The 15,381-nt window shown below is 38.9% G+C and overlaps 1 protein-coding gene across 1 annotated transcript in view; it reads left to right on the top strand.

Moving 5' to 3' along the window:
* THSD7B (thrombospondin type 1 domain containing 7B) overlaps nt 1–15,381 on the top strand; it is a 597,991-nt gene that overhangs the window by 22,139 nt on the left and 560,471 nt on the right. The window lies entirely within an intron of this gene.

Here is a 15,381-nt window from a genome sequence, read left to right as displayed (position 1 = left end):
AGGCCTTATCTTCAATTGCTTACTGTAGCCATGGTGTCAGTGGAGACTAACTGGAATACTACAGGAAACAGAAAACTTGACTATTGGCCTCCACAGGAACAGGGCATCGAAACACTGGGCCTCCCACTATGTGTGCCCTGATGATGTGTCAGGTTTCCTGTTTTCTGTAAGGTTCCAGTTAGTCTCCACTGACACCATGTAGAGTTAACAGAGAGATATCATGTGGAGTTAAGAGAGAACTTGGACACTGTGTTGAAGAAAAACTGAAATCAACTTTTATTCTTTTCTTCAAATAACCATACGAGTAATGCTATCTAGTGATCCTACTACATTTGTAGAAGATGCCATGATAGGTCTGGCTAGTATTTTCATCTGTGTTGTCCCTCCTTAGTTATACACATAAATAGAACACCTGTATACAGCCTTTGAGCTGCCGCTATTTCTATCAGTTATCAGTGTTTAACAATGCAGTGGAGGATGCACCTTTGAAGTCAACTGCTTAGTATAACAAGATGCTTCCTACAAAACTTAAGCTGGGGTAGGAACAGGTCTGTTTTATTTACATTGCTTGTATATTACTTGATGCAATATGCATAGGTGCAGTAGTATAAATGACTCTAAGCAATTTAGAACAAAATGCTCATCTAGTACAATATATCAGCTAGTATAAAACAGTATAAAACAATGGAAAAATAACACTTCAGTGACAGTACAGAAGCATAGCAGGTGGGGAAGGCCTATGTAAACCAGTATCAGGTTTAAAGCTGTATGAAGTTTTGGCCTCTTGGACCATAAAAGGGAAAGTGTTCAAGATGATGGTTTCACCAGTGAGAAGACCTACTGTAACTTCACAGTGCTATGTGATGGTTGTGAGACAATTGATAAAACTTCTGTCAAGGTTCTCGTGGGAATATATTGGGAAGGGCGGTCTGGGTATTTCTATCCTGAGGTGTCTAAGGCATTGTTGACAAAAATAAAAACAAATCAACCCCAAACAAAACAGAAACCTGGAATATGCTAACAGGTATAATTTATGGTTTAAATGGTGGATAAGTTAGAATATGCAGATGTATCTTTTGGGGCATTTATGCTTAAGTGTTTGCCACTGGTCTAATCTAGATGCCACAGCTGGAGAAGAACTTAAACTTCATATGTCCCTCACTATGCCTTAGAATATTTTCACTTTGTTGAGACCTCAGTTATGGTTTTGGAAGTATTCCTTTGATCTGTGAGAATTATTTTGTTCCACTAACCTTCAGTAAAGAAATTTGCACCATCTATTTTGATGAGGAGAACATTTGACCCTGCTGAAAAGAAGAAAAGAAGAATGTTTGGAAATCCAGCTGTTACTAAGAATGGAGACAGTTCTGAGTAACAGCTTGATTTTATATTTTCAAAAATGGAGGATCAAACATTTCTTGCTTTCTTCTTCCCAGTAGTCCTAGGAGATAAGTATCACCTTAGACTGTCACATGACCACCGTGAGCCCAGTATGAACATATGTAGACCCCATTCTTTCATCTTAAGGGTCTGATCATGCAGCTATAATGGCTTCAACATCAAATTCATCCTATCTCTCCCCCATCCTTTATTTAAAAAATTACCTGATAAAAAACTTATTTTGGCTGAATGTCTTTGGAAGTTAAGTCTGCCACAATAAAACCAAACAGTCATGTAACTGCCATCTTCTTGTGAATCATGTTTTTTTTTTCTATACAATATATAAATAGAAAAAGCAGGTGCTTATTACTTCCTATGTGTGTATATGTTGTCTGTCACGAGTATGAAAATTAAGTTTTCTTAAGGAATACTCAGCGATGCTTTGCCATGACCTTCCTCTGTAAAATAGATTATAGCTTCTGCCATTGTTTGTTGGCCACCCATCCAAGCACTAACCAGGCCTGACCCTGCTTACCTTCCAAGACTGTATGGGATCTGGAGACTTCCAGGCATTTAGACCTCTTTTTACATTATGCGTCATATCAGTTAAAGATTTTTGTTGTTCTGGAAGTTTTTCTATACAGCATACCCCATCATGTTTCATGTGCAGGATGCTTAATTAAAGTTGTACCAGGACTAGCAGCTGGAGAAGAAGGTTTGATTCTTTGAATCTTAATTGAAACCTTGGACTTCAGATCAACTTTTAATTGACAAAAGTAGGCCCTCATGCAGATCTTGCACCCTCTGGAATGCTGTTTTCAGTATTCAGAGTGATGTCTTGTTACTTGGCAACTGTACACACTTTTATAACAAGGCCCAGAAGTTATAGAATAGGCTGACCAGAAACAAATAGCTATGTAAATATTTTTTGAGAAGTCAGTGAGAAAGAAACTGGATTTGAATTGCGGGTGGGGCAAAGAGAGCACATATGGAGCTCAACATGTCTCTCTCTCTCTCTCTATATATATATATGTGTGTGTGTGTGTGTGTGTGTGTGTGTGTATGAAACTGTGGTGAACACCATTCTTTGCCATGACATGAGATTTCTTGCCCATCACCACTTGCTTTGGATGATGAGAGGAGACACCCTCCCAAGAGACTTTTCAAAATATTCCTGTGTGTGTGTGTGTGTGTGTGTGTGTATGCATGTGTGCCTTTGAGTCATCTGTCCAGTGTCCACTTATGGGAACCTCATAAATTTTATAGGATTTTCTTAGCCAAGGAATACTTTGAGGTAGTTTGGCCCGTTCCTCTCAGATGTAGCCAACAATAAAGGTATACATATTAAAGCATGAGTTTGCAAGCTGAAAGGCCAGCAGAAGCCCCAGCTATGCAACCCAAGTGGCATAGTTTTCAACTGGCACACTCTTTTATGTTGGTCTATAATTTCTCTCTCCTCTCATTCTCTTTCTCTCTGTGTGTTTGTGTGTGTATGTATGGTGCTTGAGAAAGATATTTTTCTGGACTATAGTGCCTAGAATATAGTAGCCACATTGTGGTTTTAATATTTTAATTTGGAGGAAAACAGATAATAGTAGTGCCTGTGTAGACATAATGTCATTTTCAAGGCTCCTCTGGGGTGTTTTATGTCAGGGAGAGGCTTCTTTAAAAAAAATAAATAAATCTGGAAGTAAACTGGAAGTTGACTTTAATTTACTTTTTGATTTAAGAAAGGCCTCTCCTGCATGTATAACAGGCAGGATGATAGTGAAATTGCCACTCCAATCCCAGCTGTGGGAGCATATTCAGTAAAAATAAAAAGGTAGGTATGAGGGTACAGTCTCGTCTCCTTTGAACACCAGGAAAAATTTCTAGCTGTTTCCCAATCATTATTTCAGAAAAGCTGGTCAGACGTTATATAGCAAAGCAGAGAGGTCTTCTGATCTGTAGACAACTGAAGATTGCAAAGAGTCCTGTTAGCAAGAGGTGCAGAAAATGCCATTTGCAAACCTGGAACATCACTGTGGGTTCAGCTTTGTAAAGGAAGTGGGCACAGCAGTGTCTGAGCCCTATCTGACAAACAGCGTCACACCACAGCTGTCTCATTCTAGTCAACCTGGGGAAATATATGAAGCCATAAGAAGATGGGTAGAGCAGACAGGTAATAAGAGGATAAGGTGATGCTTGTTTAACCCAGGAAGTCCAGAACGGACCCTCATGGTTGGCCTTCTGGTGGCAGGCTAAAATCTTTTTATTCAAACAGATTTTTTTAAAAAAATGTAATGTTTTAACAACTGCTTCAATTGCATATTATTTAATTGTGTTAATTGTTTTAATACTGTAGTAGTTTTATTTTAATGCTCTTTTAGTATGTTTTTTATTGTGCTGTTCTTAAATTGTAAGTTGGTTTGAGCCCCAATTTTGGGGGAAACCAGGATATAAACAACAACTACTACTACTACTACTACTACTACTACTTCTTCTTCTTCTTCTTCTTCTTCTTCTTCTTCTTCTTCTTCTTCTTCTTTGAGTGTCAATAGCACAATGTCTTCTTGGAATGAAAAACTTGTTCTTGTCAGCTTAAAATAGGCTTCTGTAAAAAAAAAGCAGACTTTTATTAGAGAAAGCTCAGTGTGACTGATCAAGCCTTCTGTCTTGTACCATGTTGGGAAACTGCTCCAAATATCAATGTACTCTGCAGTAAGTAAAATGCTTCAAGGCGTGGAGGAAAAGTGTACTTGACTGGGCTCAGACTGTTGCAACTTTGAAGCAGTAATGCTTTTGAGGGACCAAGTGTGTAATGTACACCTGTGTAGTTGAGTGTTGGACTAGGGGCTTGTCTACACTACTTAAAAAAACACCATTTTAACACCCCTCTGAATCTGGGCCAATAAGGCCACACAATGCTTGGCCCTATTTGCCCAGATTCAGAATATTTTACATTTATTGTGGAATTTTTACAATCTGGAGTTCTTTCCGGAGTTTGCTTTGACAGACACCACCATTTGAATGTCTGGTTCAGTGCCTGTTCCCAACCAGTGAGTTTTTTTCCTCCTTTCTTGGCAGTGCTGCTAACGGTGGCCCTCAGAAGCTTACTTTTAAGGTAAGACAAGGTGTCCAGATTACACGCTAGGCTCCCTTTTTGCCCCAGAGTGCGCCAGGTGAGGTAGTGCTGTTGAGGGGGGAGGAGGGGAAAACCTCACTATTTGGGCCAACTGGCCTAGAAAGGCTGGTGTGTGTTTCTCCAGAATTTTCTCTGGAGTGTAAGAAAGAGCCTGCTTTGAAAGGCCTTTTGAAAGGTGGCAGGAGCCGGTGCATTGTTGGATGTGGGAGCAGGGGCAGCAGGCTCAGGAATCTCTGCAGGGACCATTGGGTTGTGTAGACAATCTATCCAATACCCTTGCAGAGAAAAAGGTATGTAGGGTGACTCCACTGCAGGTGGAGTAGAAGGAGGGATGGGGTCCATTTAGACTTTTGCCCCTAGTGTAGATAAACCCTAGGACTTGATCAGGGTTTGGATGTTAGCCTAAGAAGAAGGCAGGGGCAAACCTCCTCTGAATCAGACTTGCCAAGAAAATCCTATGATAAGGTTCCCATAAGTCAGAGTCAATTTGAAGACACATATCAACATATCTGTAGATACAGATAACGAAATATATAGATATATTTGCATAAGGGAAATTCACTTAACATTTGTATCCAGGATAAATTATGGCCCATTTAGGGTCAAGATAAGACCCACTACAGTATGGGGCATACTTCATGGTAAGTTAGGTTAGAACTGCCGCTTTAAGTTAGACCTGAAAAAAAGTGAATTTTTTACAAAAATAAGAGCAGTGCGTAGGTGACAAAGATAGTAGGGCTGGAGAGTCCCAGGACCTTGAAAATAACTAGAGGTAGAAGAACAGGGATGTATAGGATATGGAGGCTCATTATAAACCATGATTTCATCTCTGCTTCCATAGAGAAGAATGAGACATATGTTGGACTGCAGCTTCTGTGATCCTTCCCCATTGACTTTGCTGGATCTACCTAGTAGGAGTTACAGTCCAACAAAATTTCAAGGGACACATATTTCCTGCACATACTCTTAGAGTATTAAACTTTTTGAGAGAGCATTTCTTTACATTAATATTCTTAAATTATTAAATTACAGTCACTGGAAGGACCAAGCCTAGCATATCTGAACAGCAAGGGTTTAACAATCATCCGAAGTAAAGTTTCTAACAAAAATTTCCTAGCTCAAAATTCTGCACAAACATTCTCCTTGAACATATATATAGAGAAACACACAGAGACAAATGCACACAGACAAAACAACGATCAGGTTTTCTCCAAAATCTTTATCTGAAATTCTTAAAAATGTTATATTTTGTGAAAAAAATCTTTACATCTCAGACATGGTCAGATGGTGCAATTCTTGAAGTTAGTTCATTTTCCTTGACTGCTGAAATCTATAGGCACCCTTCTTGCCTTTCTTTTGTCTTCTGCCCTCCATTTGGCAAGTCCATCATTCTTGAGTGTTTAAAGCTCTCACATCCCCAAGTCACATTAATCATTTCACAGATTGTTCTGTTCCTGTAACTACGTAAGTTGTTGAAATTGAGAGCTAAATTCCTCTTGCAAGAAAGGTCTTACAGGTTTTTTCAGATTCTTGAGATATTTTTTGTAGGCTACATTAGCTGTTATTTGAGATGGTTTTAAAGGCCTAGACACTAATGGCTTCTTTTCCAAAAAGCTTTGTCTGTTCTAGCTTTAGATTAGAAACCAAGGTTTAAACAAGCCCAGAGGGTGGAGTGGAGAGACATGAAGCATTCTCATGAAATGGGTTTTACAGAAAATGTCCTTATTTTGATAGACCTGTATAAACTTCTTATAAAAAGTGTATGTGAACACATTATTTTCTAAGTTTTCATATGTACCACTTGTTCTGACAAAGTTATTCTCTTGGCTAATGTATCTAAAAGTTGCAGCTTCTTCAGAAATACCCACTCGTTTATGGAAAGCATCCTGTAAACTGCAAGTACTTGAAACACAGCTTACTCTGACCTTTTATTCCAGAGTTCTAGTCAAGATTGTCACTTATTGGGCTTGATTCAGACACATTATAAATCATTACTTCCCTCACCAGTCAATCAGTAGTCTTGCTCTGTTCCTCAGCATTCTGAAACATTCTTGACTTGTTGAACCTGAGTTAGTGTTATTGGGTGTATTGAGCACAGCAAAACAGCATGCTCCCTTGTACATACTTGACTGGGATGTGTCTTTTTGTTGTTGTTGTTGTTGTTGTTGCTTTTCACCTTAGTGTAATTATTTTAAATAAACATTTGCTATGTAGTGGGTTTTCTGTGTGTGCTAAGAGATTTCTCATTTTGTAAAATTACTGTATATTTATGGCTATATTTAACAAGATAGCAAGATCCTTCGTATCAGTGAGTTGGTGATCCATGGATTTAACAGCCTGTGGATTGCTACACTCTGTATTATTCAATGGTGGTGCGTGCATTCTGATGTGTTTATGCACTTGTTGCCACTATTGAATAATATGGGGCATGACCATTCACATTTTTTGCCATCTATAAGATAGGCCCAGAACCAAACCTGTGTGGATGGGAAGGGTCCACTGTAGTTTGATAAATAATTTTATCTATTTCATTATTTTTTAATGTATGGGGATTAACAGGAAGTGTTGGAGATCCAAAAGCTCAAAAAAGGAAGCTCATGGCCTGAGCAGATTGATTTGACTGAAAGTGTAGACAAGTCTGGAAGGATGTGACCAGGTGACAGAATTCTTTTCAGACACTAGTGGAAACCATTCAACACCAGCGCTTACTGTCTCTCAACCGGCTCTAAAACATCGAGGAAGTGCACGTGTGTGAAAGCCTTGCAGACATCCTCATCGTTAGGGAATCGTCGGTTCCCTCTAGTGTCACTGAATCGTTCTACTGCAGTTTACTGTATGGAAGAGAAGGAAAATGGGAAGACATGTACACTCAGCCAATGCTTCAGTAGCCAGTTGAGTCCTGACACTAGTTGTTAGCCAGCTTTTGAAGCACATCCTGTGTGTCCTGCCATTCTTGTTCACTTTGCCTCTTCTCAGCCTTTTCCTCCTATGGAAAGCAGAGCCTCTGATGAGGGTAATAGCTGAAGATGTTTCCAGAAGGGGCATGATTTGGTCAGTTCATACCCCAACATTAGAGGAATGACCAGTACCTCAGCATGGTCTGCAGGAATGTCTTGGAGTGAAATCATCCCCACTCCCTGAAAGGTTGCCCATCTCTGAATGATATGTTTTAAGTTTAACAGATGGCTTCCATGGAGTCCTCAGATTTTGGTTCTTTAAAAGAGCTTCTCATCACCTCAAAGACCTTAGAAAGTCATAACTAGTTTAAAAATGGAGCCCTGGTGGCGCAGTGGTTAAATGCCTGTACTGCAGCCATTCACTCAAGACCACAAGGTTGCGAGTTCAAGACCAGCAAAAGGGCCCAAGCTCGACTCAGGCTTGCATCCTTCCGAGGTCACTAAAATGAGTACCCAGACTGTTGGGGGCAAATTAGCTTACTTGCTGTTCACCGCTATGATCTCTGGAATAGCGGTATATAAATAAAATAAATTATTAATTATTATTATTAAAAATGGCTTTGGTACCCCCCCGGCCCCTTTTACTGCTGGATCTAATATTTTCAACATCTCTGTAATAAAAATGGCACAATGTAGCAAACCATTTACACAGTCCATAGGCATTTATAATGTATTTTGAATATATTAAATATATTACACAGTTTCTGATACATTGAAATGGTTGCAACTATAGTAGATTTCGAGGCTCTGAAGCTACAAAACGTTTCAACATGTTGCTTTGATTAAAAATAAATAAATAATGGTGTTTTGATTTAGAACATAGTTCAGACTTTTAAATTTAGCTTGGAATTAAATGTGGTTTTAAATGATAAAAAAATTGTCTGTTTGAGAGGGCACTGAAAGGATACGTGTTAAACTAAAGCCGAATAAGACTTTCATCCCACCTTTTTGCTTCCCCTTGATCTATGGTTACTTGATCAGAAGTTTTGGCTGGAGGGAGTTTGTAATCAGTATGGAAGAATTCCATTTTGTTTATGCTTGAATCATGTCTTTTTATTTATGACTTCTGTTTGGAATGCAAAGAAGGAAAAACACAGACATGGATTTGTGAAGCAAAAGAGGCTTCTTGTTTAGTTTCCTGTCCTGCCACTTCAACCACATTGACATTTCTCTATTGAATTAATCTTGTGTATCAGAGTGAATACTAGGACAGAACCTTCTACCTGACAAAGAGGTTTTAATTTTTATGCATGTTTTGCACATGCAAATGTTTTTAATATTTACAAAATTTTCAGTGTTTCCAAATTTTTTATTTCCCCCCCCCCCTCACAATTGAGTAAGATTGTGAGAGGGTTTTTTTTTTTTTTTGGCTTAGTTTTATTTTGTTTTTCTATTGCAGTTTGCAATCTTTTTGCAAAATGTTCACACCCCCCCAAAAAACATTGTATTTGTGAAAAATAAAACATGGCATATTTTAATGTAAAATATTGTATTTTGCACAAAATACCATTTTTGTGATAAATTATTTTTTGTGATAAATTTTGTACAGAAAACCCCCAATGTGAAACATCATTGAGGATGTACCAAAAGGGAAATAAGAAAATCTTGTAATGGAGATGTGTTGAGACACACTTTCTCTTTAAGAATGAGTATTTGTGTGAATGTTCTTTACAGCCACGGCATTTTGAAAAATATATCACGGGTGGATAGCATGTTTTCCATTAGCCACAGTTCCTTAGCCAGTTGTATAGTCACAGAGCTGCCACCACTGCTGCTGAATTTTGGTAACAAACAAACCACAAACAAATCAGTAGAACAAGGTGCTCAAGGAATAGCAGATAGCCTATTTGAGAGAAAAATTATGCTTTCCAGGACTTCCAGGATGTGTGATTCCGTTTTCAAATAACATGCCTGCTCCCTGAGCACATTGTTTTAGTGTCTTAGTTGGTTTCTTCTGTGTACTTGTCAAATTTCACTGATATGCAATCATGACAGCCCAGTATCTCATGGTACAGTGGCCCCCTGATATTGTCGCCAGGACCTCAATGAATGCCAAAATCTGTGGATATCCATGTTCCCATTAAATACAATGCTGAAACAAAATGGTTTCCCTTATATAACATGGCAAAATCAAGGTTTGATTTTTGAAATTTATGTATGAATTTTATGTATTACGTATGAAATATGTGTATTTTATGAATATTTTCAAACCATGGATGGTTGAATCCATGGATAAAGAATCCGTGGATACTGAGGGCTAGCTGTAGAATCTAAGGGAGGGAGGATATTGGCCTCTGGATTCATGGAAGTTGAGTCATATATGGTATCATATATGGTATCATATATGATAGGATCTTCAATATTTTAATTAATTAATTAAACTTGCATTTAAGTACTGTACTGTCTTTATCCCAGTATGGGACTCAATGTGGTTGAGTTAAAACAAAATACAGCTAAAACCATGTATAATACAACTGTTAAAAACAATTAAACAATTACATTAAGAATAGTAATTTAAAACATTTTTAAAAGGCCATTAAAATATTATATTAATGGCAAAAATGCAACACAACACACAACAAAAAAGTCCTTCTCCAACAGTTACCATTCCAAGACCTGGGCAAAGAAAAAGATATTTGTCGGCTGCTTGAAAAGAGAGCAAAGAGGGGCCAACCCAGCCTTCCATGAAAAGTGGTACTACAGTGTAGGAGCAGCAATGAAGAAAGCTTTTCTCCGTGTTCTCACCAAATGTGCCTGTGATGGATTGGGGACCATGAGAAGGCCCTCTGCTTCTGATCTCAAAATTCAGTACATCATCCCTGATTCAGTTAGAACAATTTTGGAGTGGATGTACTGTACATACATTTCTAAGGGCTCTACATACAGACTGTACAAACTGGACACATCTATATCCCCCCTGGCTTGGTGTTGTCCTGTTTAGACGGGGCAGGCAAAGACCCAACCCAGGGACAGGTAGATTGGACACTTTTCTAGCAGATCCTGCCCAAGCCTGGCCCAATGAGTCCTTAAAAGTTTTCCCTTTGACAAGATCGTCTAGTCGTGATTGACTGTAGGGGGTGGTGCTCATTTCTGTTACTAAGCTGAAGAGCCAGTGTTGTCAAATATGACTCTGTGGTCATGTTGCCAGCATGATTGCACAAAATGCTGTTACCTTCCCACTACTTGCACTTTTACATGCTTTCAAACTCCTAGGTTGGTAGAAGCTGGGACAAGTGACGGGAGCTCACTCCACCATGTCATACCTGGGCCTTGAACTGCTGACCTGCCTATCTTGCAATCATCAGAGGCAGTGTCTTAAATACTGAGCCACCACATCCGCTAATGGTCCTTAGGTCAATCTAAAAAGGCTGACAGTTTGTGGTGGAGTTGTCCAGAAATTCCACTGCAACAGCCAGTACACTGGTCAGCTGTGCTCCCCATTACCTGCTGCCACCAATGCCATTCTACTCATTATTGTGGCCTATGATGTCAAAAAGGGATGCCTGGGTATGTGAGTGAAGCTAGGAGTCCTGTTTATTATTTATTTTTATTTATTTATTTATTTATTTATTTATTTATGAAGTGCTGTAAATTTACACAGCGCTGTACATACAATCTTTTTAATTAGACGGTTCCCTGCCATGGGTCATGGTGGGGGGCAGTGACGGTTCTACAGTGGCAGTGATGGTTCTACAGTGCAGTAGCATGCATGTATCTGAACACCTGCTTGTTGCTGTGCAAGACCAGGTAGGTGCCAGGAGTAGGAATGGGCTGAACCCACTAGCAGGATATGACAGGGTTAGCATGTAGTATCCTGCCCATGTTCCCCCAAGAATAAGTGAGAGACATTACAACTTCAAAAAACTAGAACAGCTGTATGGTGAGGTGCTATATTGATGAAATGTGGAAATTATTATGAGGCATGTGTTTATTGGGGAAAGTTGTACCAACAATCTGAATTAACCTTTCTGTGCCCTCTTGGACTATTCTCACTATTCTTGCATGTTTTAACATGAGGGGATTTTAATGGGCAAAGCCACCTTTCCTTTCTTTTGCATTGCTCAGGGTTCTATCTTTCAAAGCTTTTTGTGAATGAGATAACCTATAAAAATTAAATGACTATATTAACGTGTGTTTAAAAGTCCTCTGCCCTTTTACTTTAAAACAACTTAATGTTTTATGAGGCAATTCTTCAAAGATTTTATGTGGTGACTACCCCCTCTCCCCTAGAAATGTGGGTTTTATGGAGGCATTTTTACCTGTAAAACTGTACAGACAGATGCTGTCCAGCCTTTAAATCAAAACCTGGAAAGAAAGGTCAAACATCAAGATTAACGGAACAGTGGGGTTGTTGTGGAAGATCAGGAGAGATGACTTTGGACCAAATTAATGCTGAATGTCCGTAAATCACTTCCAAGAGTGTGTAAAAAGACTTACATTTCTTCCTAATTGTATGGTCTTAGTCTCTGAAGTATTCATTACCAGCCACAGTTGGAGATTGGTACTGGCTAGATGGACCATTTGTGTGGCACAGTATGATCATTATAGTCTCCGTTTATTAAGTGCATAACAGGCCCAATTAGGTAGAGCAGGAAAAAGAATGAAATAAATTCTAGTACTAAGCATCTTAACTTATTTTTGAGCTGCGGATGCTGGAGAATAAAAGGCGAATGTTGACCTTTGATCTAAAAAGATAGTGTTGTTCCATGAAAGAATAATTAGGAGTGCTGCTAATCTGGAGTGTGCTTCTGAAAAGTGCTATCAGACTTGCACTCCAATTTCTTAGTAGGGCAGACAAGTAATTAAAGCATTACTAACTAATTAACTAGTATTCAAATATTTTTTTAAAGAAAAGATAGATCCTTTCATCTATTTCCCATCCCACTTAAATAGTCTGTTTTTTTTAAAAAAAATGATTTTGAAGACATTGTTTGAAATATCTGTTTCTTATGGTATGGTATACACAGAACTTACGTAACCAGCAGGTGTCAAAATGTGGTATTTTATTGACACCACAAAACTTTATGCTGCGTGTAGAAACACCAACACAGTAACTAAAATTGGTCCATGCAAGCACCATGTAATTCATGCAGGTGCAAATACACACCTGAATAAGTATCCCAGTTGGAAGGTTCATTGATCTAGGAGGCTGTGGCATTTTATACGTGAGGAAAACCACATGTCTGTTTGTAGCTTCTAGTTGTTTAGTTGTGCACATCTTATCACATACATAGTTCATCTTCTTAGTGTAAACAGTTGAATGTTATTTTGCGTGAAGGAGGTATAAATATTTAAGAGTAATGCATAGATCATTTGACTAGGCAAGGATAAATAACTGCTAGTACGTTGAATTTAAACCATATTGAATAAATATTCATGTATGGTTGGTATATGTTGTACCAACATGTAGAGGGAGGCATAACACTAATTTTCTTGTCTTTAAATATGAAGGGTGTGTTTGATCAAGATTTAATTGTCCAGATATATTATGAATACCAAAGAAAGTAAAAAAAGCTATATGTCAAGCTAATCTGAATAGTTTAGTTGTACAGTTTATAGGCGGCATTCAGCATATGCTGAAGTGGCCTGGGAAATGGGCGAGTGCTTCCTGCGCGCACATGGCATGCACGGCCACGGGGCGCGCGCATGGCCGCACAGCGAGCATGAGTCCTATTGAATGTAATGGGGCTCAAGCTTACTCGTTTTTTGCTTTATGCAGGGGGGGGGTCTGGAACAGATCCCCACGTAAAGCAAGGGCCCACTGTACCAAGAACAGATTGCCCATTACTTTTATAATGTTATACATTATAATGTTCTAACATGCCATGAAAAATGAATGAACTTTTATAAAATCTTATTTTAAGAGCCCTGGTGACGCAGTGGTTAAATGCCTGTACTGCAGCCAGTCACTCACAAACCAGAAGGTTGTGAGTTCAGTACAAGCCAGGGGTTTAGGTTCAAACTCAGCCTTGCATCCTTCCAAGGTCAATAAAATGAGTACCCAGCTTGTTTGGACAGTTAGCTTATACATTGTAAACTGCTTAGGGAGTGCTTACGTTCACTGATAAATGATATAGAAATGCACTTGGTATTGCTATTGCTAAGAGCCTGTTGTATTCTGTGGAAAATGGAAAATACCTGGCCATGTAGTTGTACTGTATCCTCCTGTGGGTATCTGCAGAGTTTTCTCATTCCTCAGTGTATTGCTCTGAGTGATCCTGTAGAAAAATAATGAAGAAGATTTTTTAAGCCACCTATTTTATAGTAATGATTAAACTGAGGCTGTTGTGCTTTGGCCACATCCTGAGAAGGCATGACTCATTAGAAAAAACAATAATGCTAGGAAAGGTAGAAAGCAGTAGAAAGAGAGGAAGACCATATGTGAGATGACTAGACTCAGAGATGTCATGGGCCTGAACCTGCAGGTCCTAAGCACAACAGTGGAGAATACAGGATCTTGGAGATGTCTCATTCACAGGGTCACCATAAGTCGAGGTCAACTTCAGGGTAGCTAACAACAAACAACAACAAGCTTTAAGGCGTCTATAGAACCTGGCACAGAGGAAATGGTTGTCTCTGCACAGAGCAGGCCTCTAGTGGGAAGGATATGGTGCATGGCTGTCTCCTTCTCAGATTTCTGTGGCAGACTGGGTGTACTAGGCAACCTGCTGCCCTTCATCACCTCCACGTTTCTTCAGCATGTGCAAGGAGGTTCTAGATACCTCGTTGCATGAATACATTTCTGTATCACTTACAGTTTCAGTAGGAAGGACTTGTGTGAGCTCTAGTGGATTGGCCGTATGTGGAATTGACCTCAGGACTTTCCAGAGTTGCTCACCTGGCCTAAATCTCAACTAAATTGCCAATATAGACTTTGAAAGATTATCTTCATAAATGTATCCACTTCTGCCTCTAATTTTTTCCCTTCCCTCTGGATCACATTTACTATAGCAAACCTTGTAGCACTTTGCGGTATCCTTTTGTACACTGCAGCATCTAATACCTTAGGCAGACACAGCAATATTATTCAAAGATGTAGCCATGCTAGTCTGTAGAATCAGCATATAGAAAGATCTTGTAGCACCTTTGAGACTAACTGAAATAAAGAAGTTGGCAGCATGAGCTTTCATAGACTTCAGTCTACGTCCTCAGATGCATATACAGCATTATTGTGGTACAGTCAGGGGGTAGCATAGTAGGCAATGTTATGGAATAGCTGTATATGCTGCAGTGGAAGTGGTCCGAAGATCACTTGCCTTATCTAGTCAAGCATTAGCTTATATAGTATCTCAAGCCCTTCTTTATCTACATAGCCACCTATCAGGAGTAACTATTAAGTGGTCTTCATTTCTAACAACCAATTAGCAGTAAGTTTTATTGATCTTTTGTCTTCAGCCAATTAGACAGGATTTCTAATAGTCCATTTGTTCATAGTCACCAATCACTCAACTGTAAATGAAAGTTTACTGGCCACTTGTACATAGCCACTGCTCATCCAATCACATAAGACTTTAATTGGTCACCATTATTTCCCGCCATCAGGTAATTGTATCAGGTATGATTCACCATAATTAAGGATTATTGTACCAATTAAGTACACATTATCTCTTACATTATATTTATACTTAGGTTACTGATACTTAGGTGGCTGAATGATAGAACTGGCTTTCTTAATTTTCCAAAGACATGAGTCATACAGCATACTTATAGCTCATTCTTTCTTCCAATACACAGGTTTCTGGGTGTTACATTTTGCAAAATATACATAAAATATAGCATCTAGCCTACAATGTTACATAAATGCATCGTATTGTTAATTGCCTTGCTATGATCACTACATGGGTCAGTCATCTCTTTGTCTGCAATAGCTCTTTCTTTCCTTTTACTAAATATCTCAGAGCCTGATTGCACAAGAAAACC

This window comes from Sceloporus occidentalis, unplaced genomic scaffold (genome assembly GCF_023333645.1).
Source record: "Sceloporus occidentalis isolate IW3139 unplaced genomic scaffold, rSceOcc1.0.p SCAF_4, whole genome shotgun sequence".
Classification (NCBI taxonomy): domain Eukaryota; kingdom Metazoa; phylum Chordata; class Lepidosauria; order Squamata; family Phrynosomatidae; genus Sceloporus; species Sceloporus occidentalis.
The sequence above is the reverse complement of the archived record's forward strand: the minus strand, read 5'-3'. Positions and strand labels throughout refer to the sequence as shown.